Here is a 25,306-nt window from a genome sequence, read left to right as displayed (position 1 = left end):
TCCTAGATCTTTATTCACTAAGAAAAAAATGTTTCAAAACTAGCATGAAGCAAGCTTGATCATTTTATACATATAACTAAAAATATGGTTTGTCCCACTCATTTTTTAAGATACTCCCATGATGGTGTTCTGCATCCTTTTGGATGAAAGGAAGTTGAATTGACCCTTATGTTTATATGAAAGGAGGTAAACAAGGGGAAAGCAGTAAAATTTCGGGTGCATTGTCTTTGCCTTGCACTAAGATACATGTTTCTCTCCCTTTTCCATGTGACATAGCTGTTTTAATTTGGTTCCATGGATGGGTTGTGTGAGAAAGGAACTATTTCAGGATTCCAAAATTAGCCCAAGAAAGATGCTACCATCTGTTCCCCTCCAAATCAGGTTCTTCATGTCATTGGTTACACTACTGAAGTGCTACCTATATTAGTATCTGGGAAAGAATGCAGCCAGGCGTCTCCATAAGACAGATGTACCATTCTCTTGAGCACAGAGATCTGTAAATATGTAACAAAAGTGTTCCAAGAGAATTGTAACAGTGGCTAGTTCTATTGGTTCAAATGGTCATTTTGGTGACCCATCTCGAAGACAAGTGTGGATGATTATCAGTCCATAATCCTACCTCTTAAAATATCTTTCATAATGGAAGAATTATAGTTTCTAAAATGTAACTTTCTATATATCAAAATGACTGATGGGTATTTAAATGCAGAAGTATGACTTTCCCCATAATTACTAATATGTATTGCATGCTACAGGATTTCAAGTTTCAGGAAAAGTCACTTATATGCTATACACTTGGCAATTTTGATAAATCTGTGTTTTTCTACTTTTCATCTTTTTGTGCTCCAAGATGCCTAGAACCATGGGTTATAGTCGAGGTTCACTGAGAGACTCTGTCTCAGGGGAATAAGCAGAGAGTGATAGAGCATGATACCCATTGTCTCCTGTTCTCTACACAAATATGGGCACATGTGTCACACACACACACACACACACACACACACACACACACACACACACACCACAAGCATTCACATACATGCACATACCACAAATATTTCCACTTACATCACAAGCATTCACACACACACCACAAGCACATGCAGGCACACACACACACACACACAGTTACTGTAGCATTCACATGCACACACAAGCACACTCACCATAAGCAATCACACACACACATACTATAAACATTCACACACATGCAAATACACACCCCAACAAGCATTCAAACATACAAACACACACACATATCACCAGCATTCATACACACCACAAACACTCACACATACAAGTATTCATAGACACACACATACACAAACACTATTAAATTTTAAAACAAAGCTTAACCTTCCACATTTGTGGTCAGTTCGTTATCAAATAAATTTATTGGTATTCACATATCTCTTAAAAAGCATTAGTACTCTTCGTCTACTTTACCTCTACTGTTCGTAGTATGGGTTTCCAGTATTGTGTGAAGATGGATCATTCCTTGGCATTCTTGACTGTTCCTGATAACGTGTTAAAGGTAATGTACAGATCTTAAGTAAGCAAGTGTCTGTCCAATGACGAGTGGGTTTTCACCTCCAAAGGCCACACATAATGGAAGTCCTCTACAATGTCTTCAAGCATCAGTTTCAATTTCTTTAGGGAAGATGCTACAATATGATAGCAGGATATGATAATGGTGTGTAAGTACAGAAACAAAAGTGACGCTTAATTGACAGTGATAGAGACAGGAATTGGTTAATTCAATCAAAAGATTTGGATTGGTACTCTAATCTTTCACAGTGACAATCACTTTCTGACATTCATCAACTGGAGAAAGAAGCCTAGATGGAATTCAAAGACTCTAATTCTAGCTTTTCACATTTTAGTCACTAACTATGTGCTGTGGGGCCAATCATGTCACTTTTACTAAGCCTCAGGTTTGGGTTTTGGTTTGTTTCGGTTTTTTTTTTTTTTTGAGATAGGGTCTCTCTATGTAGTCCTGGAGTTTGACCTGGCCTTGAACTCTCAGAAGTCCTCCTGCCTCTGCCTCCTGAGTGCACCACCTTTAATCGACTATTTTATAGGATGGTCTCTAAATGGTATGTGCAAATCTTATACTAAGATCGTCTTGTTACCTAAAGTGCCACGATAAAAGGAGATTTTCTAACTTGTAATTTTTGTCTTCATTTTCTTCTCAATGTGGATGATGTAAGGGGTAGAAAGTAGAAGATACGCAAACAAGAGCAAGGGAACAGGCAGGCTATTAGAACTGTGGTAGCTCCACAGCACCACAGTGCTGATTAAGAACGATTGATTCGTGTGGGTAGTTAGAATCCCATTCGGCATCACTATTTTATTTTTAAACATTCATTGGCATTATTATTCGTTTCACAATAAATGTGTTTCATAATGACATTTTTGTGCCTCTATAACTTTGCAATTTGATCACATTCATCCCCCATTATCTCACCCTCTTCTTTCCACAAATATCTGATTTTCCCAGTACCATTTGTTGAGATGAAAAAGCAGAATTTTTACATCTATCTCCACCAAAGAGATTAGCTTACAGTTTTCTTTTTGTTGTATCTTTATCTGGTTTGGGTAGAAACATAATACTGGCTTTATAAAAAGAGTTTCTTCATTTTCTAATGTATGTAACGGTTTCTGAAGCCTTGATGTTCTTTTTTAAAGGTCTAGTATACCAAGGTCTAGGTCTGGAATTATTTTTTAACTTTGGAGATTGTTTTATTGCTGCTTCACTCTTGTTGTCGTTATAGGTCTGTTTAAATTGCTTATCTCATCTTGGTTTAATTTTGGTAAGTTAGCCTTTAATCCCAGCACTCGGGAGGCAGAGCCAGGCGGATCTCCATGAGTTCGAGGCCAGCCTGGGCTACCAAGTGAGTTCCGGGACAGGCGCAAAGCTACACAGAGAAACCCTGTCTCGAAAAACCAAAAACAAAAAAACAAAAAACAAAAAACAAAACAAAAAGACAAACTAATTTTGGTAGGTTACGGGCAGGTCAAAAATCATCCATTTCTTTTTTTTTTTTTTTAAAGATATGAACTAATGATTTTCTAGATTTCTTTGTTATCTACATTCATTTGTGATTTTATTAATTTGTTTCTTCCCTCTTTTTCTTTTTGTTACTTCGCCTGAGGGTTTGTCCAGTGAAACACTGACTCTTATTATTTTTTATATTTCTATTTCATTAATTTATGCTATGATATTATTTCTCCTTTGATTAATGCAATGTCAAATAATTAGTAATCTTAATAACACCATAAAATGTTTTGTCATGCAACACAAAATGATGACATTTCACTATAACAATAATTCGAGGAAAGGAAATTATGCAAAGGTAAGCATCATTGAGGTGATCATTCTTAGAATTCTATTTATCATAAGTGAAAGAGAAAGACAATTCAAGTGATTCTGAGGTTTATGCCTAAGGTGTATGGGGTGGATGGTGGGGCCATTCAAAGAGATTAAGGAGATTCAGTGCAATAAAGTGGACTTTAGATATACTGAGTTCTGGGGCTTTGCTGCATCTAAGTAAAGAGTCCAGAAGAGCTACAATGGGTGTGGATCTCAGGACACAGGGTCTGGGCTGGGGATACAAATTTAAAAGTAACTTGTAAACAATTGTAGCTAAAATCAGGCAAGTCGATGAGTTCAGCAAGGATGTATGTGACAGATTGCCCCAAACTCTGAAGACTCTCTGTTGGATTTGAGTGAAAGGAATGGGTGAAAGGTGGGACCCAATATGTTACAGAGAATCCTGAGAAATAATGTGAAGGTGTGTCCAGAGAGGCCAGCAGAACAGTTTTTAGTCAGGATTGGGCGGTTATGTCAATGTGGCAGTTTTTTTTTTCTGAAATACAGTAAGGATTGTAAATTAATAGAATTCAGGTGATTGGAATGGTCATTTTTGTGGCTAAAGGAAGCAAAACTCCCCTGTTGAGCAGATGGCTCAGTGAGAACCTTGAAGGTAACTGGGAGGATAGAGTCACAATTATGTGAGACTGTAAGAAACCTGGTTTCCTGGCAACACCTTATGCTGAATCCATCAAAACTTGCCTGTCCATTGATCTAGAGTTTCTTTTCCTATTTTTTTCTGTTATATGGAGTTGGCTGAATACCATTCCTGTATACCTCACTCCGTATATTCACTTTAACTTGCAAAGCAAGCCCTTAGTCCCACAGTGTTCTTCTGTACTATCAGTTAATGCCTTACCTCTGGATGTATCAGACTGTTCCTTGGTTTGATTTTCTCAGGCCCTTGATTTCAGCACATAGATTTAGTTGATAAGGTGATAACAATTTAATTTTCAACACAAGATCAGCAATGATCAATTTAGAGCACATTTCCTAAATTATGTTATAACCACATTAGTTGAATAGAATGTTCTATAGTCAAACAGATAGCATTGCATGGTATATTGTTTTATTCTATAAAGATTCAAAGAAGACATCATCAAAATAACCTGCTAGTATTCCTGAAACTATTTTGAACAACAGAACTTAAAAAAAAAAATAGTTGATCATATGGTCAAAGCACATGAGGAATCACTGGCCTCTGCTTTAGGTATTTATTTGCATTTTAATTAGAGCATCTTGAAAAAGAAAAACCTTAAAGGCCTTTAGAAATGATTATATGGAAAGAAAACAGGTACCACTGCATTTTGACAGGGCTTCAAATCTGGAACAAGGCTTTTTTTTTTAATCTAGAACATTGCTAATCACGGAGGTAACACCCACCCTCCCATAGGCCAGACCAGGCTTGAGAGCACCCATCTCTGTCACAATCTCTAGAATTATAGAGATAAAAAAAATGTGGGTGCTTTTTCTAGATGATATATTTAAAGCCCTCCAGAGTCAAAAGACATTAGGAAAATCCTTTGGTCTGGGCTTCAAAGTTTGGCTTCTCTAAGCACAGTGATAAAGAGATAGCAACATCAATTTGCTAGGTTTTGAACTTGCACATTAGATTCAGTCCTGTACAGACCAGCACCCCTTCCATAAGCCCATGCTGCAGAGTCTGTGGGAAAGTCAATTAGGGTTACTAGTCAGTGCTAACTTCCATAGGTGGTACTAATTAACTAGACTGTACAGTTTCTATTGCCCAAAGTCCAGATTTCTACAAATGGCAACAATTTGGCAAACCCTAGAAGGCTGAACACTTTGCCCAGTAAGGTAACAGTTTTTATACAAGGTTTGGGGCCCAAGACCAGTACCTTCTGAACTCAGTCTGTATCTACACACACACACACACACACACACACACACACACACACACACACATGCCCCTGTTTCTTTTAAGTATTGGCTGCCTCATCCCATGAACTCAAATATAAACATTTGTATGTCTGGACAGGTCTGGTCCTATTCACCTAAGGTATTACAGCCTTGCTAGAAAGCTAAAATATTTGCCTCCACAGTTTATGTGCTATGGCAGTTGACTGGTGAGCTTCCTCTCACTTTTCCCAAAGAGGATGCATCTTTGCTTTGCTTAATATTTCAAGTGTTTGACTCGTCACCTGCTCGGAACTGATGCTTGTATTTTCCCACATTGTTACCTAGTGGGCAATCTACCCTTTAGATTGGGTCTTTTGGAATAGTTGGTATACTTTGGAATGCATTGCAGTTCTTCTTGGCCCTGAACACTTTTGTTTTTATGAATTCTGTTCTGCATTAAAAACTTACTAATACATTTCATATAAAAGGGAATATATTAATATTATGTATTTAAACATTTTCTTCAATCTGAGTTCAGTTATGTTTCTTTTATGTTTTGTTTTTGAAATGTGCAGGCCATGTCTCATGTAGCCTAGAATAGCACTGAACTCACTAGATAGCTGAGGATGACCTTGAACTTATGAACCTTCTGCCTCTACTTTCTAAGTGCAAAGATTGCTGGCATGTGCCACTATAGTCAGGTTTTGTATGGTGCTAGGAATAAAACCCAAGGCTTCATACATGCTAGACAAGCACTCTACCAACTAAACTTTATCCTCAGTCCTCACGTGTTTCTGTTCTGAAGAGAAATCAGATACAATTTACTGGCCCATAAAAGTATTGTGGATCCCAGCCAGGTACCATGCCTATTGTTCCCAATGGATAACCAGCCCTGGACTAGCTGAAGCCTAGATTCACATTGTGAGTTCACTTGCAGTAAGTAGTAAATGAGAATTCCGGTTTGAAACATCAATCCAAAATTGTAGGAGCTTCTTGGATCTACCAGTTGACGATTGAGAATTACCAAGAAAGACAGTTCTCTTTCTCCAGTTCTAATATATTTTACCCAGCGTACAAACCTGGGTCAAATGTCATTGCTAATAGGCATTTTCTACGGTGTGCTAGACTCAAGGTAGGAAATAGAGATCTGCTTCCTCAGCAGCTTCCATAAGCTACTCCTGAGACTGATGGATGGCCCCAATCCATTTCCAGGCTGGAATTGCTTTTGTCCTTTAGCCTGCAGCTCTGGAGAAGACAGCTCTGAAGGTGGAATGAAAGTTGATTAGCAATAAGATGGATTGTTGCAGTTTATCCAGAGAGAAGAGGATGGTTTATTTTTATCCCGTGTCTGTATTTAGTGGCAATTAATATAGATACTTTTATCTCAACTCCGACCATAAATCTCCTTAGCAGCAGTCACCCAGCCTGGCATGAAGTTCTGAATGCTACATTGCTGTTATATTGGCCGATAAGGAGTTTGTTGGCTAAAAGATTACCAATAAACCCCATCTGGAAGCCGATGGAAGTTGAAATTGTGGATGAACTAATATGGAAAATAAGAATTTATGGGGTTCTCTGATGGGAATTTACTTTACATAGCCATACTTGATTTAAAATTTTTCGTAAGCAGGACTCTGGAGGCAATTGCTATAACCTAGGAGGAAAAAAATTCACACACCCACCTTCAACCAGTTTAACAGCCCTGGCTCTGGTTCAGTTCAATGAGTAGTATCGACTTAGGCTATTCTACAGGGACCATACTGGGGACCTTGAGGTCAGACAGCAATCATCCTCCTCCCTTCTTGTAGAGTAAAAAATCTGTTTAAATCAATAGGCTCCTATTCCCCCAGCTGAATGTGGCTTTCAAGAATGACAGCATCTGTTCCATATTGCCCTTGCCCTTGTCAAACCCCAGCGTGAAATAGAACAGAGTGGTATGGAGTAGCTAGGTTTGTGGATGTAATACATACAGCATCAGTGTAAAGGATATGGGCCCTGGAAGTCTTCATACAAAAGGCAGAGCTAGTGGGAATATAAAATCAGAGTAATCAGACTGAATACAATTAGAAAGAATTAAGGTTGATCAGAGTTTGCAGTCTCTAGGAAATGTCCCTTTGGAATATATAGAAGAACTTGATTTTCCATTACTCAAAATATAGAAGATTAGAGGCCATTAAATGCTAGGTTTTAAAAGAAAGTGATAAAAAATGTGACAGAGACCATACACCACCACAAATCCAAAATTTTTTATTGATCCATTATTGCCTATATTTATGTTGTAAAACATATTTTGATGTATGTGTACATTTTACAATGATCGAAACATTTTGATATATGTGTACATTGTGCAGTGATCAAATTGTGGGTAATTAGTATTCCTATGCACTGAAACATTTCTGATTTCTTTGTGCTGAGTTTACTCAGTCCTCTGTGGCAGTTTGCAAGTTGTTACAATGCATTGTTTTTAGCTACAGAGGTGCAGAATTTAGTCTTCCTCTCCAATATATTTACTATATTAACTGTGTGTTGATCAGAGTTCTATAGATGAGTAGAACTAATAGGATAGATCAATATACAGAGATTTTATTTTATGGAGTTGGGTCATGTGATTAGGGAGACTAATAAAGTTGAAATACATAGAACAAGCAAGCAGGCTAGAGGCCCAGAGAAGAGTTTCCAGTTTGGAGTCTAAAGTCATTGATAGTACTTGGCAGATAACATGTAGCAAGCCTTGAACTTCAATAAGAAATAGTTCAAAGGGCCTAGACAAGGAACCCAGAGATATTTGCTCTGATATTAAAGAGTTGGACTATTGTAGATCCAACTACTGCCACTCCCTTAATCTTCATCTGTTTCTGTCCATAAAATGGACTCCCCAAAATTTCCTTCCACAATGAAACAATTCTGCACATTCAATTTCCTTTACACTTAAAGTTCTGTGATCACTAAACTCAGATTTGGAAGAACAGCAAATAGTCCAGCTTAATACACCTCCTGGCAATGTCTAGAAGTAACTCCATACTCGTAACAATTCTGACAATCAATCAATTTTAATTATCTTTAACTAAAGAATAAGCAAAATGCCTTATTTTTCCAATTTGTTCATGTCATTCTCAATAGTAGATTTCATTAATGAGAACTATGTCTGGCAGCTCTTCATGATGGCTAAGCACAGCACTGTTTTGCATTGTTCTACTCTATATAGGCAGCAGAACGAAAAAATACTCAGTCTTGAAGTGTTCACACTTTAGTAAATGGAGACAATGACAAGACTAGAAAAAGCATTTAATATTTCAGGTGAACACACATACAACTATTGCAGACATAGGCATTTCCCTTACTCATGAATGTTTCCTTAAAACCTTGAACACTGTTTAGAAACTGGGATATGTTCAGTGTGTATTGCATGTTGAATAGGTGAAGGAATGACCTGAGGGAGAGTTGTGAGTAGTATGAACTGAAGGAATTTCGGAGCCATAAAGACCAATCTGAGATCATAAAATTTTAGAGATACAATGAAACTTCGACATCAAAATATCCATGAAAAGTGGTCTGAGTAGCATGATGTCCATTTGTAAGAGATCATCACATCAACAGAATCAGAAAATATTAATTACCAATTAAAGTATTCCTAAGTCACTAAATGAAATTAAAGAACTGTGGACCAAGTCTTATTTTTATCCTGTTTTCCTGGTCCCTCTAAGTTAGCAATAAGTATTCTACTTCAATTGCCAGAATATGCATCATTGGATTGAATTCCCAGTAAAAGAAGATAACATACATTGTCCTAAAAATTCACATTTTTCACAGGAAAAACAAAACAGAGGATGACACAGATCCATAGCAGAGGACGTTATTTCGACAGCTTTAGCATATTTGTAGTATAATTGTCTGTCTGGGACATAATCATGATTAGAAGCAGAGTGACACTCAGAAATTTTAGCCTAGTATGAGGCACTATTTCCTGGGTGAGAGGGAACTTCCCTTGCCCCTGGTTCATGTCAGCTTGCACTGAGTTAGTTTCTAGGCACCACACTCCAAACCCTAGAAAGCCAAGGTAATTACTACAGAAGATGCTTCCCAATTTCCACATATTCTGTATTTAATTAGATCCACCCTTTGTCTCTCTCATACTTCAGTATGAAAGTGAGAAGTTCAGTGTTAAGTGGATTTTCTGGTTTCCTTATTTAGTTTCATGTTGCTGTGCTATATTTGCCACTGTCTGAGAGATCATTTTTGTTGTGAAAATTTCTGAGAGCAAAATGACACAGTGCAAGATGAGGCTTGATGCATGCTTACCTCATTTCGTGATTCACAAACCTTGTTTTAGTATCAATTATATTGAGAATATCAGAGAGCTTATCAGACCTTTGTTTTGTTATTGCCAAGTATTTTGAGTCTGTCTTCCCAGCATACCTACCTGCCTTTGGTTTCCCATCTGTAAAGTGCAGAGAGGAAATAGAATCCACTGATGTAACAAACATGTATTCTGCCTGACATTTCACTAGGTGCTGGGAGTATATTAAGATGTGTGAGCTGCATTCTCATTTTCTGCCTTTGAGGAAGCCACTGCCTCCATGCCAAATGAAGAAGAGTACTGAGGATCTTATATAAGACACGTGTATAAAAATGTTCTGTGAGGTGGAAGGCATGTTACAAACGTTGGGTATGATTTGGATTAAGCAAGCTTGTTCCGTCCTCTGACATAAGCTGTGCATAGTGGTTCCCCATAGTGCGTGAGTCTTGGCAATCATTCCACTGATAACAGCTGGAAGAAGGAGATTGAACAGTGATAACAGATTTCTGCTCATCTTATACTTCATACTTTTATTGTCTATCAATTGTCACAACAACACAAATGGGGTTGACTGAACAGTTCTCTCCATTTGCCAGACACAGAATCTGATATTCCATGACATGACCTCACCCAGTATCATCACATAACTGATCCATAGCAGAGCCAGAACTAGAATTCAGAATTCTTGGCCCCCTAGGTCAGTGTTCTTTCCCCATAGCAAGCTTACTGATAAAGCAAAATCCATTCCCGAAGTTCACCACATGCTAATTAGGTTCCTACAAACACAGATGTGAAGCAAGCTGTAATCTTTTTGAAACATCTTAAACCTGTCCAACTTTTCTTCATCTCTTTGAGTTAAAGCACACAGCAGCTGTCAGAAAGGCATAGCTGAATTCCTCTCTTTTGAATTTCTATGTATCAGAACCCTTATCAACTACTGGCAGGCAGCTGGATTACATGTACATTTCAAGAATCAAAGGTTTGCATTAGATAGCTACATTAGGAAATTGGAATAATATTTTTGCATCATCCAAAAGCTCTTTAGAGTGGATTAGAAATAAGAACCTGTATCTTTCAATGCAGGCTGAAACTGGAGGCCTCCTGTGTTGTTGGATTTCGTTTTTTGACACATAGCCTAATTTTCAGAGCAAGGAGGTGCTGAGGAATTTCAGCTTTGGACAAGCACAGTTACCAGGACTTAATGGCTTATTGTAGACATTTCCCATTTGCAAGTAAACATCAGAGAATGACATATTCTCCTTGAACATAAAAATATTAGTTTTTTTTTTAAAAAGAGGATTTCTTTTTTAAAAATCTACTCTGGATGGGGCCATCTTCTTCATAAAGTAGACAGAATGACTAGCTAGCTACCTGCCTGAGTCTTGAGGGCAATGCTACTTTATTCCATGCTGGTGTCTCCACTCCATCCTACAAAAGTCTTACATGGATACTAGTACACACAGGTAATTTTCTATCACCCCAAATTCAAGGTTCTTCCAGAAGATACATGTGCCTCTGTGGTTTTCTATGCTGAGGACCATTCACCAGGATTGTCATTTGATAGTATACCCTGTACAAGTCTTTGTATTGCATTTTAGGTTCTCCAAGTGCACTTTGACCCAGGAAACAAATGCTACACAAATATTTGAACAATGACAATTTCTGCTAAAATAAAAATGGTGCTAAAACTTTCAGGACATCAAATAGGCTCCATCAAACTTACTATTAAATGGGTTTGGAACATAGAAAAGAGGTAAAAAGTAACTATATTCCAAGCACAAAACTAACTTTTTTTTTCAAGAACACCTTTTCTATAAAATCTTTATCTTACCAGAGCATTGTGGTGCATACCTGTAATTCTGACATTGCTTAGGCGAAGACAATACGAAAATGAGTTTGAGGCCTGCCTGAGCTGTGTAGTAAGTACAAGGCCAGCCTAGGGTACCTAGCAAGACCCTGTCTCAAAACTCAAACCTAAACTAAAGCAAGCCAATACACATAACAAAATACCCATTTTCAGGAACAAAGAAAGGGTGAGCTGTGGAAAAGACCTTTGACTGTGACTGAGAAAGCCAGGGCTTACAGTGTAGTCCAATCATTAGGTTGCTGTTCAATTAGGCAGCCATTTAATCTCTTAGAATGTGAGTTTTCACATTAATGGCAAGAGATAAACAAGCTAGCTTTAACTAAATCACAAATAATTAACAGTTATTTTTCAAAAGGATAAAATCTTAACATATATATATACCAACAATCGAGGAGAAAACTAAAGAGGCATTAGAAGAAGCTCCAATATGGATCTACAGTACTGCTAAGGTGACAGTACTCCCCAAATTGATCTACTGATTCAATGCTCCAAGTCAAAATACTAACTGGTTTCTTTGAAGAAATTGATAAGCTAATCTTAAAACTCAAAATAGAAGGACAAAGCAAACAAAGCAAGACACAGCCTGGGTAAAATAGGAAATGGGAAATTAGATCTTTTGGAGTTAACTGGTGACTTGAAAAAGAATATTTGGTTGTATTAAGAAAATCTTAATTAAGATTTCTGTTAAGAAAAATTATAAGCCAATATTTGGCCACTGTTGCACTTAGGTCACAAATGTTAGGATCCATATGGAAATCTTATTGGAAATGTTAGTTAAAAACAGACTCTAGGCCTGGTGTAGTGGCATATATCTTTAATCCCAGCACTTAGGAAGCAGAGGCAAGCAGGTCTCTGTGGGTTCAGGGCTAGCCTAGTCTATGTAAAATATTCCAGGACAGTCTAGAACATAGTGAGAACCTATGTAAAAAAAAAAAGGGATTTTATCCCAGACCTGATAAATCAGATTTATTTACATACTGTATCCTCTCATGGCTTGGGTCCTGGAACCCTAACTAGAGGTGATAAGGAAATAAATAAACAGCAGACCTACATACAGACAAGCTGGGGTCAGGTGCTCTGGGCTTTCAGATGGAGAAGCCACAGCACCCTGGAAGCTTTATGTGTTTACCATATACAGTTGAACAGGAAGGCAGGGTTATTATATACAGATAGAAAGGAGGGAGAGTTATTATATACAGCTGAACAAGGAGGCAAGGATAGCTAATCACAGTAGGAGCAGGCTCTGTAGGGGAGCAGTCATGAACATCTGGGGGAAGAAAGCTAAGCTGAACATTTTCTGCACACTGTCAACATCCTCCTAGATCAGAGAAAGGCTTTGCCATCTCCTTGAGCCACACCTAGGAAGACTGCATTTCCATGAGGCTGGGCCTACATCCTTGACATGGGCATGCTCATGTCAACAACACGCATTCACTCAGGACTTGCTCCTTATAGGGTGGGACTCGGGAATCTACATTTTTATCAGATGAATTCATATAAGTGTTAATATATGAAATCCAGTGAGCTAACCTTTCGATTTCAGCATTTAGAGATTCTAAACATTGGGCACATGTTCTACAAAACAAATGTTTGGAATAGACAAATGATGGTGTTGGGCACAGTAGTACATACATACTGGTATTATAGAATCTCAGTACTGGAGACTCTCATGAGAGTTCAAGGATAGCTGGGGATACATAGCAAACCCCATCTCTCTCTCTCTCTCTCTCTCTCTCTCTCTCTCTCTCTCTCTCTCTCTCTCTCTCTCTCTCTCTCTCTCACACACACACACACACACACACACACACACACACACACACACAAATGAGATGATGGGCTCTTTCTGAGATCAATTAAATTAGACTTTTTGTAGACCCATTATCTTTTTGATTTATATGTTCATTGATTCCTTGATCCCTGCCTGAACTGTGTTCTACCGTGAAGTCTCAATTACTGATCTTTTAGGCTCTCCTGGGTTAGGACAGCTACTATACATGGCCTGGACCTTTCACCTTGTGCCTTAATAGTCTCACAACCCCACCTTCGTTCTGCTGCCCAAACCTTAATGTAATGTCAAAGTAGAGTGAGATTTCAAGTTGTTCAGAGTACTCTTAGGTCTTTTGGTGTTCATTTCTGTAGTTCTTTTATGCAGAAAAGTGGAGAAAGAGGTATAGAAGAAAGGGGAAGGAAGAAGAAAGGAAAAAGAGGCAAAGACAAGAGGAGAGGAAAGGAGAAGAGAGGACACAGGTTCAATCATCAAATATGGAAGACATGCATCATTGTTAAAGAATAAAAGCCATGTACACCACACAGTGTATTTGATATTACTGGGAAACATCTGCACTCCCACCCACCCTCCCTTAACCCTCTCATTTTCACACCTAGCAGTGATTGCTAGAGCAGGTGGAGGTGACAGAAAACTGAACCCAAGCAGCCTGATTTGGCATTAGTTCACGACAGGAAGGGGCTTCAGTTCCTGCTTATCTTCTCCCACTCTAGTATAGTATTAGACCCCAAGACAAAGCTCAGATTGATGCAGGCCCCACCCCACCCTTCTTCTCCTGGCTTTCTTTCTATAAGTCATGCTTTCAGTGTTAGGAGTCTGGCAGCTGCGAGGCCTGGTTGCTAGGAAACAATTTCTCAGCACAAAGAACCCTCAGCTGGGAAGGTCAGGGCTGTCAGTATGAAACAGCTGTACAGAATTTTTATTTGTCTTCCTCTTGTTTTGGTTAATCACAGGGCATGAAACCAGAATCAAACTTTTCATAGAAATGAAAACTGCTGGAGAGTACCAGTTCAGCTGCTGCTGCTGCTTTGGGTTTTTTTTTTTCTTTTTGCTGATATTCAAATCACAGCCTTTCTACTCTAGCTCTGCACAGCCCCAACAAGCTGAGCAGACTAGAAGTAAAGGCTGGAGGTCAGGTGTTCTTTAGCCTTTGACTGCCTGCCTGGGGCAGCAAAGGCACAGCTGAACTGTGAGCTGAGTTAACCCCCTTCTCATCAATTGACTATTTCTTTAGGATTCGAGCTGCAAAGTTAAATAACGCAGGGTGCCTTTAGATTCAAGCTGTGTGTGCTGGTATACACCTATAATGGCAGATCTTGGCAAAGGCGTTACTGAATTGGAGACCAGTATGTGCCTGTTAGTGAGATCCTGTCTCAGAAGTTAGCTTTATAAAAACAATGAGACATTCAAGTGAACCGGCAGCTTGTATTTTTATCTGACAAATATATCAACCCTAACCTGTACGAAATAAATTTGGTATGAAGTTTGTATGGAATTGATACAAAAATAATACAAGTGAAGAAATGGATGATTCTAGGGTTGGGTTTGACTAGTATGGTAGAAGCAGAAGCCAAGAGTTGGAGCTGTAGCTTACTGATAGATTGCTTGCATAGCATGTGAGAGTCCCTGAGTGCAGGGTCTAATGCTGCTGAACACAGTAGGCTGAAGCCAGAGAGAGGTTTTTAGAGAGCCACGTAAAAAAAAGGCAAAATCCACTTTTAGTGCTTTGTTTCCTTTCTAGTTATTCATCACATACTAGTATAGTGATTAAACTGAAATGTGGTACACTGTGAGAGGCACACGATTACAAATCAGGGAGCATGAATTATAGAACTGGATGAATGGGCTCAATCAGTTGAGTGACACTGGGCAGAATTATTGCTCTTTTAACACTCGGTTACCTTTCCCAATCTATAAGATAGTGATTTCTCAGATATGTTTCCTGTTCCCTCAACAGCATGAGCAAAGCTTGGGTTTTGTTATAAATGTAGAATATCAGGCTACAAGTTAGTTCTTTGGAATGAGAAACTGGGTGTTAGGACACACAATCTATTTTTTTCACTATCAACCTGGTTACTTATAGCAAACACATTTGAAAACCACTGAGTGAGAGAAGTGTGCAGACCACTTCAACTCCCACCTTCATTGGTTCCGCATGGTGATGTCAAGCTCCAGTGTTTGGTGGCTTATTTTAAAATGTCCTTGTCTTCTTATTCCCTTTCTCAGGGATTTGTTTTAAATTAGTTTGGGGGGGGTAAGCTTTATGTTACAGCATAGACATTTTCATTATATTTATAACTTCATTTGTCCTTATAGCTTCTATTATTTTCTGATATCCCCTGTTCTCCTTAGGTAGTTTTGGCAAGGTATTTTAAGATCCATGAAGGTTTCTGTAAGGTTCAGCAAGTCCTCTGACTGCTATGTGCATGCTTCATATTGCCACTAGACAAAAGATAGTGTTTAATGAGGGTGCTAGCATGTAGGAAGAATTGGCTAAGGACGCATCTCATCTGCATAAATTGATTTGATCTATAGCTGACTTCAATTCTGTTTTTTCCTTTAAAAACCTCATGTTTCCAAAAGTACTTTCTCTTTCTCATTTTGATTCTTCTTACAATGTTAAATAAAAATATCATCCCACTGTGCTTATAAGTATCTTATTACTAAAGGAAGGGAAGCTGATTCAAGAGGGCAACTCATGGAGCTAATGACCACCCCCATCCTGCTTACCATGGTAGCTGGCACCCAGTGTGTTGTCCATGGTGCTGAATGTGGTTTATGTTAAACACAAGAATCTTTGAGAGAAATATAGATAGGCAAAGGAAGAGATGCTGGATTGCCATAGTAGTCTGTCCTTTTCCTGTTTCATCTCCCAAAGGAGACAATCTAATGAATTTGGCAATCAAATCATGCCACTTAGCCAAAATGACCAGAGTAATTATGCTTTTTATAGACTACTGCCTTCCTTTGGAGCTTTTCTATTGGAGTAGCAGGGAAACAGTACTCATAGCTCGAGTAACTGTATTTTATTCTAACAAAGAGGATTTGACGTAAAGTGTGTATTTACTTAAAAGCAAAGGATCATCTTCCAAGTACCTCACTGTCAATGTGAACAAATATGAAAGGAATGTTTCAAAAGAAAGCAAGCAAAACCACAAGTCTAGTGCAGTATTCAGAAATTGTCTTATCAAGCATTGTTAAGGTATGAGGATACACAAGCATCTTCCAGTACCTTGAGTACTTATAGAAAACTTTGGCTTTATTTTTAAAAATCCTTTTACTATGAAATAGTGAGAGATTTGTGGAGGGTTGCAAAAATAGTACAGAAAAGGTACTATTCTTAACAGTAATCCTTTACATAGGTACGTACAGAAGTGTGACCCTCAGAACCAGGCCATTAACACTGGTATAGTTCACAGGTCTTATTCAGAGACTACCAAAGTTATATACATTCATTTGTATTTGAATGTGTAAATACAGATTTCTTTAAAAGATGAAGTCTTGCTATCTCTCCCAGAATGATCTGGAACTCATTATATAATCTTGTATGGCCTCATACTCATGGCAATCCTCCCCTTTCTCCGTCTCCCAAGCACTGGGATTCTAAGCATACACAATCATGCTTGGTTTACATAATTGTGAAATTAGGAGAAACAAAAGGCTAGTGTCACCAGATTTCAGGGCCAGAGTCATTTGCTACAAGTTGGATTCATTGCCAGCTCTTCTGTAGAAACTTGTCTTCTGTAAGAACTGTGACCACCAGAGGGGATGCTATCTAAAATGGCAGTAAGGGAGGTCACTGGTTCATAGATCACTTGGCCTCTTTCTTCCTCTTACCATCAATTCTCCATCTGTATTTTTCCATTGAGTGATTACAATTGGAAGTGAAGTACCATGGGCACCAAAATAGGTGGTCAGAAATAATTTCTTTCTTCAAAATAGAGCACATTTTGGAAAAATGAAGAGTGTATTTGAGGGTATTTAGGTTCAAAATCTGCAAAGCAGCATTTTAGAATGTTCAATTTTATAAAATAACACATCATTTACAAGGAAATTGTGTTCATGTATATCCATATAAGCAATGTAAAAGAATCCATGGTCCATATGTTCTTCAGTGCCTGGATTCTCTGTGAATATGTTATCACAACATTTCTAAAAGCTACTCCAGGCTATGCTCAAATAAACAGATGGATTCAGAGTGCTAGTAGGGAACAGCCCAACCTTAACATGTCCTCCAGTGCTAACCACTGGGCACTGGCTCTTTTCACCTACTTTAAGATTCTCAACATGGCAGTGACTCTATTTTAATAACATTCAGAGTAAAGTTTTATATGTTCATAGTACACTGTGTTGTTATGACACATATGGGCACATACTTTCAGATATTGGTATACTTTAATAGACTTTAAATTTGCTGTGTACAAGGAAAAGGACAAACAGGAAACCCATACCTATTATTCTAAAGAGCTTGGCTTGAATATGACAGAACAAGTTAGAAGGAATCCACTGCCAAATCAGCTTAGAGTGTTATATGTAGGCGTGTATTGTGAATTTAAATAAGTTACTAAGTCAGTATCTGCAAAATAGGCACAGTAATACTAAATGGGTACTGTTTATTTAGTAGTTATTACATGCCAGCAATGATCCCTAATCCCCCCACCCCCCAGAGTGTAGTCGGAAGTTTTCTTGTGTCCCACCCAGTCCCTTGGTCCCAAGTAAACACACAGAGGCTTATATTAATTACAAACTTTATGGACTATGGCTCAGGCTTATTGCTAGCTAGCTCTTTCATCTTAAATTAACCCATTTCTATTAATCTATATGTTTCCACATGGCCAGTCTGGTGGCATCTTATTGTTCCTTGGGCAGCAGGGCTGGTGTCTCCCCTGACTCCACCCTGACTCTGTCTTCATTTTGAATGTACCACCTAACCCTATTCTGCCTCTCCACTGGCCAAACAGCTTTATTTATCAACCAATGAGAGCAACATATATTCATAGCATACAGAAAGACATCCCACAGCACTAGGGCTCCTGTGATAATGATATAGTACTGCTGTAAAATACCTAGAACATAGCAGATACACACAAAAAATGGAATCTATCATCAGTTTTATTGGCAAATACTTCACTTCTAAAGAGACCTGAATTCATCTGGGCCATGCACGGTAAATCAGGATCTTTTCTTGGCCAGAAGATGGTTCTGCCTAATGTTAGTTCTTAGTATGTCTAGCAAATATGTCTCAGAAACACACAATTATTCCTGGAGAAAAGAGTAATACAACTAATCTTTGAATCAGCAAGCATGATTTTCATGTACCAATAACAGTGAATGAAGACCAGAGCCATCCCTAAACTATGTGATTGTATAGCTGGAAACACAAAGTATACATACAGACAAAATGTCATAAAAGTCTAGGCTGCTCATTTTTGATAAATATTTATGTAAATATCATTTACCTCTTCTGTGGAATCACAAACCAGGGAAGGGTTTTCTTGTGACTTAACCTCGATCCCTCTTGTTCAGCTTTATATCTAGATAGAGTGACCAATTCCTTTACTAGGAGGATAATGATTGGAAGGTCAGTGTTACTGTGTTTTGACCACAAGTCCAGGAGCTGAAAATATGAAGTCATGAAAGTGATTCTACCTGGGGATATTAACTCCATGGGTTCTGTAACAATGAAATATTAACTTCCCTAAGAAAACTACATTTTATTGCATTGGATTATCAGCTTTCCTCTATTGAAAAGCATCCTTTGATTGCTGACTCCATCATAACCCCAGGCACTCAGTTTGCTAATTGTCATTCATTTCCCTTCCTGGATAGAAGGCTATGCATTAATCCTTTCCATGATTGAAAGAAGCCTGAAAATCCAGAGTAGCTGCTGAGCTCAAAGGCTAGGAGCTCCTATTTATATTCTTGCTCCACTTGTGTTGCTTGCTTACTGAGGTGAGAGTCCAAAGCTTTGAAACTGATTTACAGCCATTGGTAGGTGGCTGATGGTGACAAAAGTTCTGATATTTTTCCAGCTGCCACCATGCTTCCTTTTTATTTCTTAGCTATAGAGTTTTCTACTAGATATTCACCTACTGCTCTTGCCAGAGCATGTCATTCTCTTCCCCATGCCAACCAAGTAACATCATTCAACCTGTGAGGGCAGACTGATAGACTGAACGAGCCATTGGGGACACTGAGTGATAAGATGCTTCCATTGGAAGCTGCCTTTCTTAGCAAGAAATGGCCCCTGATGTGCATAAACAGCCACCTCAAACAGAGTATGGATAATTGTCCAACTTAATGGGATATTCATTAAGCAGACTGGTAGCATAATGTAGCCTGAGTGAGTCCCAGCCCTGCTCATTCTCTGGTTCTGTGGAGATGTTAATCACGCTGCTCCTGGCAAGTCTGTCAGCGCTGAAGCTGATGATGTAACCAATTTTGCAGCAAGCCCTTTGTCTGAGTGACTGCAGCACAGCTGCAGGAACAGAGCACCCGGGAGCTGGATGTGTTAATGGCGAAAGGTGCTTTTTCTACTTCTTCCTTCCAGGATGATGTTTTTTTTGAGTGCTTTGTGTATCATTCAGCACAACCCTATTGGTGAATGTATCAGTGGATAATCAAAGTGATGATGGGATGGACATTATTGAGAATACAATAATTCTAAAAGCTCAAATGGTACACTTATAATTTCTGCACTTCTCTGTGTGTAAAAGTTACCTAGCAAAAGGGACTCCAAACAAATATCGAATTCTAATTAATCATAGACCTACAGAAGTTTTAAAGGATAAAGTATACTTATTGGGGTAATATATTTTAATGTATCAAAAATAAGACAGATTGATAAAGAGGTAGCTAAATCAAATAGACCAAATGTTAATTGTAGAAATAAGTAGAATATATTTTACTATATGTTTAAGAATTTTTATAAGGTGTTCAAAGAAGAAATTAGAATCACCTTGAATGAGTTTTAGTTTTTCATTTTGTTTTGTTTTAACATTAGTGCCTGGGGATCCCTCCAAATTTTAGAGTATGACACAGCTGTAAGTTTTGTTTGTTTTTTCCTTTGCTTGTTTTTTTTTTTTTGATGCTTTCCTGGTGACTCTAACACATATTGAAGGTTGAAAACAATTACTATGTTTTGGTGTGTCCAGTTTTGGTGTGTATGATTGCTAATAAATAATGAGCTTGAGGCCTTTGCAACAAATTCTGAGCATTCAAAGCCAGATCCTCCTAATAAGTTCCTCTGGGCTTCAAACAGGGGACTGGCAAAAAGGGTTCTGTTAGACCAAACAGCTTTGTAACTCTGATGAGCAATATGCATACAGCAGCTCCATTCTATACCCTAAATAATTGTCCATCCTAAAATGTCAGTAGCCAAAACTGAGAAACACTGCTATAGACCTCATCTCTCATTCTGAAAAATACATAAGAGCCACACAGAAATTTTGTTAAAATAGGCATTTAATTCAGGAAATGTGAGGTGAAGTCTAAGAGTTTGTCTCTTCCTGACAAGCCACTAAGTGATGCCCATGTTGACAGTCTACAGATCTACACACTGAGGATCCAGGACCTATAGCTATCTTCTTTATATTTCTAACAAACTGTGCCTATCTGAAATTCCCATCCTCTCTTGGATATACTCTAGGACTGACTACTTTGAGAAGCAAGGGGGTTAGTCAATGGATGGATATAGATTCATGTATTTCTTGTCATTGGTGGGACCATTAAAGTCTGAAACCAAATGCTAATGTCAATGAGAACTTTAGGAATTGATCTTAACTAGCTAGAGAGATATTTTGTTCTGCTGTATGTTCTGTGGGACTATAGCAATGTTTTAAAGCAGAGTTTTCCACAAAGGCTAGATGTGCCCAGACTGGATTAATGTAAGCAGTCTTATGTTGTTTCATATCCCCGGTTCCCAGCACAATGCCTGGGTCATAATATATGCTTGAAACATTGTTCGTGAACCAATTACAAAGAGGATGCAACAAGAGTAAACACGGACATTCAGGAAAGCAAGGCATTGTCATGGATGTGGGAAATCAAGGAAAGAATGCACTTCAGCAACTCCCCACTTGAAACAATAGTGAAATGGATGCATCCTTGGGAATTCACCTTTCCTCAACCCTTGGACGGCAGCAGTAACAATTAAAATAGTTGTGTGGTTTTCCTTTTCCATGATGTAAGTTAGAGAAATACACAGCAGGATGAGTTGAGGGTGAGGGAGACTTTGTTTGTTCTCTTTCTTTCGGGAATAGGAAGAAGATCCAGACTTTGGGAGAAGGAGCAAGGCTGGCGAAGAGAGGTATCATCTAGTAGTCCTGGCTTCTTTTCCCTGCTGTCAGCACCTTTTAGCCCCATAGTTTTCACTCTTGGAAGTATATGCTAATAGATATGATTCGCTGTGTACCAGCTGCAGCAACATCTTTTTGTCACATTAGCCATGTAATATGTCTGCCATGGTACTTGAAAGCTGTTGTTAGTTGGTCTTTGGTCTTTTGGGGGGCTGCCACTCAGCTCCCAAATAAATCACATGGAGTCTTATTCTTACTTATAAATACCCGGCCTTAGCTTGGCTTGTTGCTAGCCAGCTTTTCTTAACTTTACTTATCCCATCTGCCTTTTGTCTCTGGGCTTTCCCTGTTCTCTTACTTCTTTATATCTTACTTTTACTCCGTGGCTTGCTGTGTAGCTGGATAACTGACCCCTGTAATCCTCCTCCTCCTCTGAGTACTTCTCTTTCCTCTCCCAGATTTCTCCTATATATTCTCTCTGCCTGCCAGCCTTACCTATCTTTTCTTCTGCCTTGCTATTGGCCATTCAGTTCTTTCTTAGACCATCAGGTGTTTTAGACAGGCACAGTAACACAGCTTCACAGAGTTAAACAAATGCAACATAAACAAAAGTAACACGCCTTAAAATAATATTCTACAACAGAAAGTAACTTCTTTGGTACCATTTCCATGAATACTGTGATTTTCTAATGGTTTCTACTAAAATAGGCACGTTTGAGACTGAAGTTGTGGTGTAGTGGTACAGCACATACTTAGCATGTTTCAGACTGTATATTTCATACCCAGAAATAGAATTAACTCATTAATTAAATATATAAGTTACCATGGAAAGAGAAAGTTAATTGATTGTCTTTTGGGTTGAGAGGATAAAGGGAAAGGGAAAAGAGATTTCTTTTTGTAGCAATAAGCTCATCCAGAAATTGATTGTTGTGATAGTTGCACAAATCTATGGGCATGTTAGAACTGACTGAGTTGTACACTTTAAGTGAACTGCACTGTAAATGAAATATATTCAACAAAATTGTTGTATATGAATATATGTGTTAAAATAGAGGATAAAGATTGAGTGGATAACTGCAAGAATTCTGGAGTTTCACATGGTAGGGGAGAAGAGATGATTCTACAAAAAGGAAGGTAAGCATTGATACAAGTGAGGTATACATACTTAACTTTTCAACCTTCCAGTAATCCACTTCTATTCTTTCAAATCTAATTGACAATAGTTCCAACTGCTATCAAATTATTCAACATTATTCAACATTGAATTTTTGCTTAGAAAAGTAGCCAGGAAATGCTTGAATACAGTGAACAAAGAAAGCCAGATATTCTATAATAAAAAATATCACCATTAATAAAAAATAGAATTAGACACTGTCTTAGAGTTCTGGAAGCTCTTTAAATTAGATCAGGACACTGAAATCACTATTGTTTTATACAAAGACCTACAGCATGTGAATTGTATCCTGTCACTTTGGTCTCATGTGTAAAGACTTCAAAGCCACAGTGAGACCCTCTGTCCACATGTAGCTTCCCATGAAGCTGCAAGATCGCACAGTTAGCATGGCACAATATGAGCACAGACAGTAGGTTTGATTCAATAAGTTATTTAAGATAGGAAAATGGCAGAATCTAGGACCCAGAGCTCACATTTCTAGTCCCGAGATAATGCTAGTTGGATATAGAAGTAGTATGATTTCTACAATGGCCAAAAGTATTTCTTCACTCCATTTTGTAATTTATAATGCTTTGGAAGGAAAATAGTAACATATTTAGCTACCATCAGCCTTTGTATCTTGTGATGAATAAAGGCTCCAAAGAGTAAGTTATGGTGGTTTGGCTAACTTGTATAAAAAAGACATGTCACTAAGGGAAGTAAGTGGAAAAAACAATACATTAGGGGACTAAGAAAATAAACATTCTAGTTGATTTTTCTCTAGGCTTTCCTTACGTGCATGTCCAGTGATTTCTGGATATAAAAATACAAATTGAGATAGGGCTTTCACAGAGATTCACAATTATGACATGAGCACCAAAGAACTATTATGTAGCACATTGTCCAAAATTTGTCACTTCTTTAGATTTTCTCTAATGCCAGAGACATGCAGGACAAAGGAAGACTGCAGAAGACAAAGGGAGTGGGCATGTGGCAGGGTTATTACATACTGTGTGTACTTCACAGCAAAGCATTATCTCCACTGAGCGCATCTGGAAATAGGCCAGCCCTTGGCCAGAGACTGACCCTAGGTACAGAAAATTACCAATTTCAAGAAAGTATTGTGGAAGCTTCACTGTTTGAACTTGTCTTGCTTTTCAGAGGAGCATGGGTTATTTACAAGGTCTAATGATATTCTGCAATACTCCCTTTTCTGCTAGGAAGAGATTTTATCAACTCTCTAGATTTTCACACCAGGGTCAGTCTCATTTGGCTCAATTTCATTATGTCTGTAGACTTCAAATAACCAGGGAACATCTTGTCAGGGAAAGGCCAGATGGGCAGACAGGGAAGCAATCCAGCCCCTGAGGAAATTAAGTGCTCAACCTGTCCTTGATCTCCCACGGTGCGGGTACATGAGCCAGACAGAAAGACAGACAGACAGACAGACATATAGACAGACATTCAACCTACCTCAGAGCTGGGGAATCCAGGGCAGGGGCAAACTGGGGGAGTTTGGGGAGCCAGAAATACAAATTCCCATGTTGTAAGCTCACACAGTGAAATCTGATAAGCACTCTCCCTGTGCTCTCAAAATGAACTCAGCCCCTTCCTTGAACTGGGAGTCTGAGCCACAGAACCCGACAGTACAGTTATCCCTCTCTACACCTTGTGGGAGCAAGAGGCAAAGTGAAACACTGAGGACAGATTCACAGATAAGGGAGGCATGGTCTATTTCCGTGTTCTGAATAAGTGCTGTTGTCACTGCTGTTACAGTTCATGTTTTTGAACAATTTCTCTGGATATTATACTGTAAATAGATTTTAGACTGTAAAATTCAGTCACCTTTGCATCCCCAACACCTAGGATGGCATTTGACGTGTGGTGGCATTGAACATTTCCTTAAAGAACAGATCTCACATGCGGTAGTATGCTCCCCAGCCCTTATTGGATTTCTTGATTACTAGCATTACTCTTTGACCCATGATCGAAACATTAGTCCACAGATGTCAGGAGAAGATGCTTGGGGCTTACTGTTTAATTGCTTTGGTGGTGAGGAGTCCAAGTACACTACTAGATCATGAAATCCCAAAGCAACTGATTTAGAAAAGGAACTGTTAGGAAGAATTTGTGAAATTTGGCCTGAATATATAGAGATGAGGACCTGAGGGCAAACAAGAGATACCATATTGGCATTATGTCTGAAAACATGGGCTAGACTGTGAAGATTCATACCATGACATTATACTAATTATACTTTGAATCAATAATCCTTTAGCAGGAATTATTTTGTCCAATCAATGAAATATAACAATGTCTTCAGACGTTATTGCGTATCCTGACTGTGGGGGTACTACTGGCGTGTAGCAGGTAGAGGCCCGGGATGCTGCTCAACATCCTACTATGGTTTGGACAGCTGCCCACAGCACAAAATTAGCTGATCCACAATGTCCACAAGGCTATGGTTGAGAAGACTTGCAGTAAGCAAAGAAGCGAGATCAAATTATAGACAAGAATTATAAAAAAAATACAGAGATGAAAACAAGACTAGAAAAATAATACACTATGGCAACATCAGCGGATATGTCTAGATGGCAGAATTATTAATCTTTTTACCCTTTCTCTTATAAATTTTCTAATATAACTAGGTTGCTTTTAATTGAAAGCCGTCAT

General features: G+C 38.5%; 1 protein-coding gene across 4 annotated transcripts in view; it reads left to right on the top strand.

The window, feature by feature from the left end:
- The window catches only part of Dcx (doublecortin), a 78,614-nt gene that overhangs the window by 18,385 nt on the left and 34,923 nt on the right, over positions 1 to 25,306 (top strand). The window lies entirely within an intron of this gene.

The sequence above is a fragment of the Peromyscus eremicus genome, chromosome X (genome assembly GCF_949786415.1).
Source record: "Peromyscus eremicus chromosome X, PerEre_H2_v1, whole genome shotgun sequence".
NCBI classification, from domain to species: domain Eukaryota; kingdom Metazoa; phylum Chordata; class Mammalia; order Rodentia; family Cricetidae; genus Peromyscus; species Peromyscus eremicus.
The sequence above is the reverse complement of the archived record's forward strand: the minus strand, read 5'-3'. Positions and strand labels throughout refer to the sequence as shown.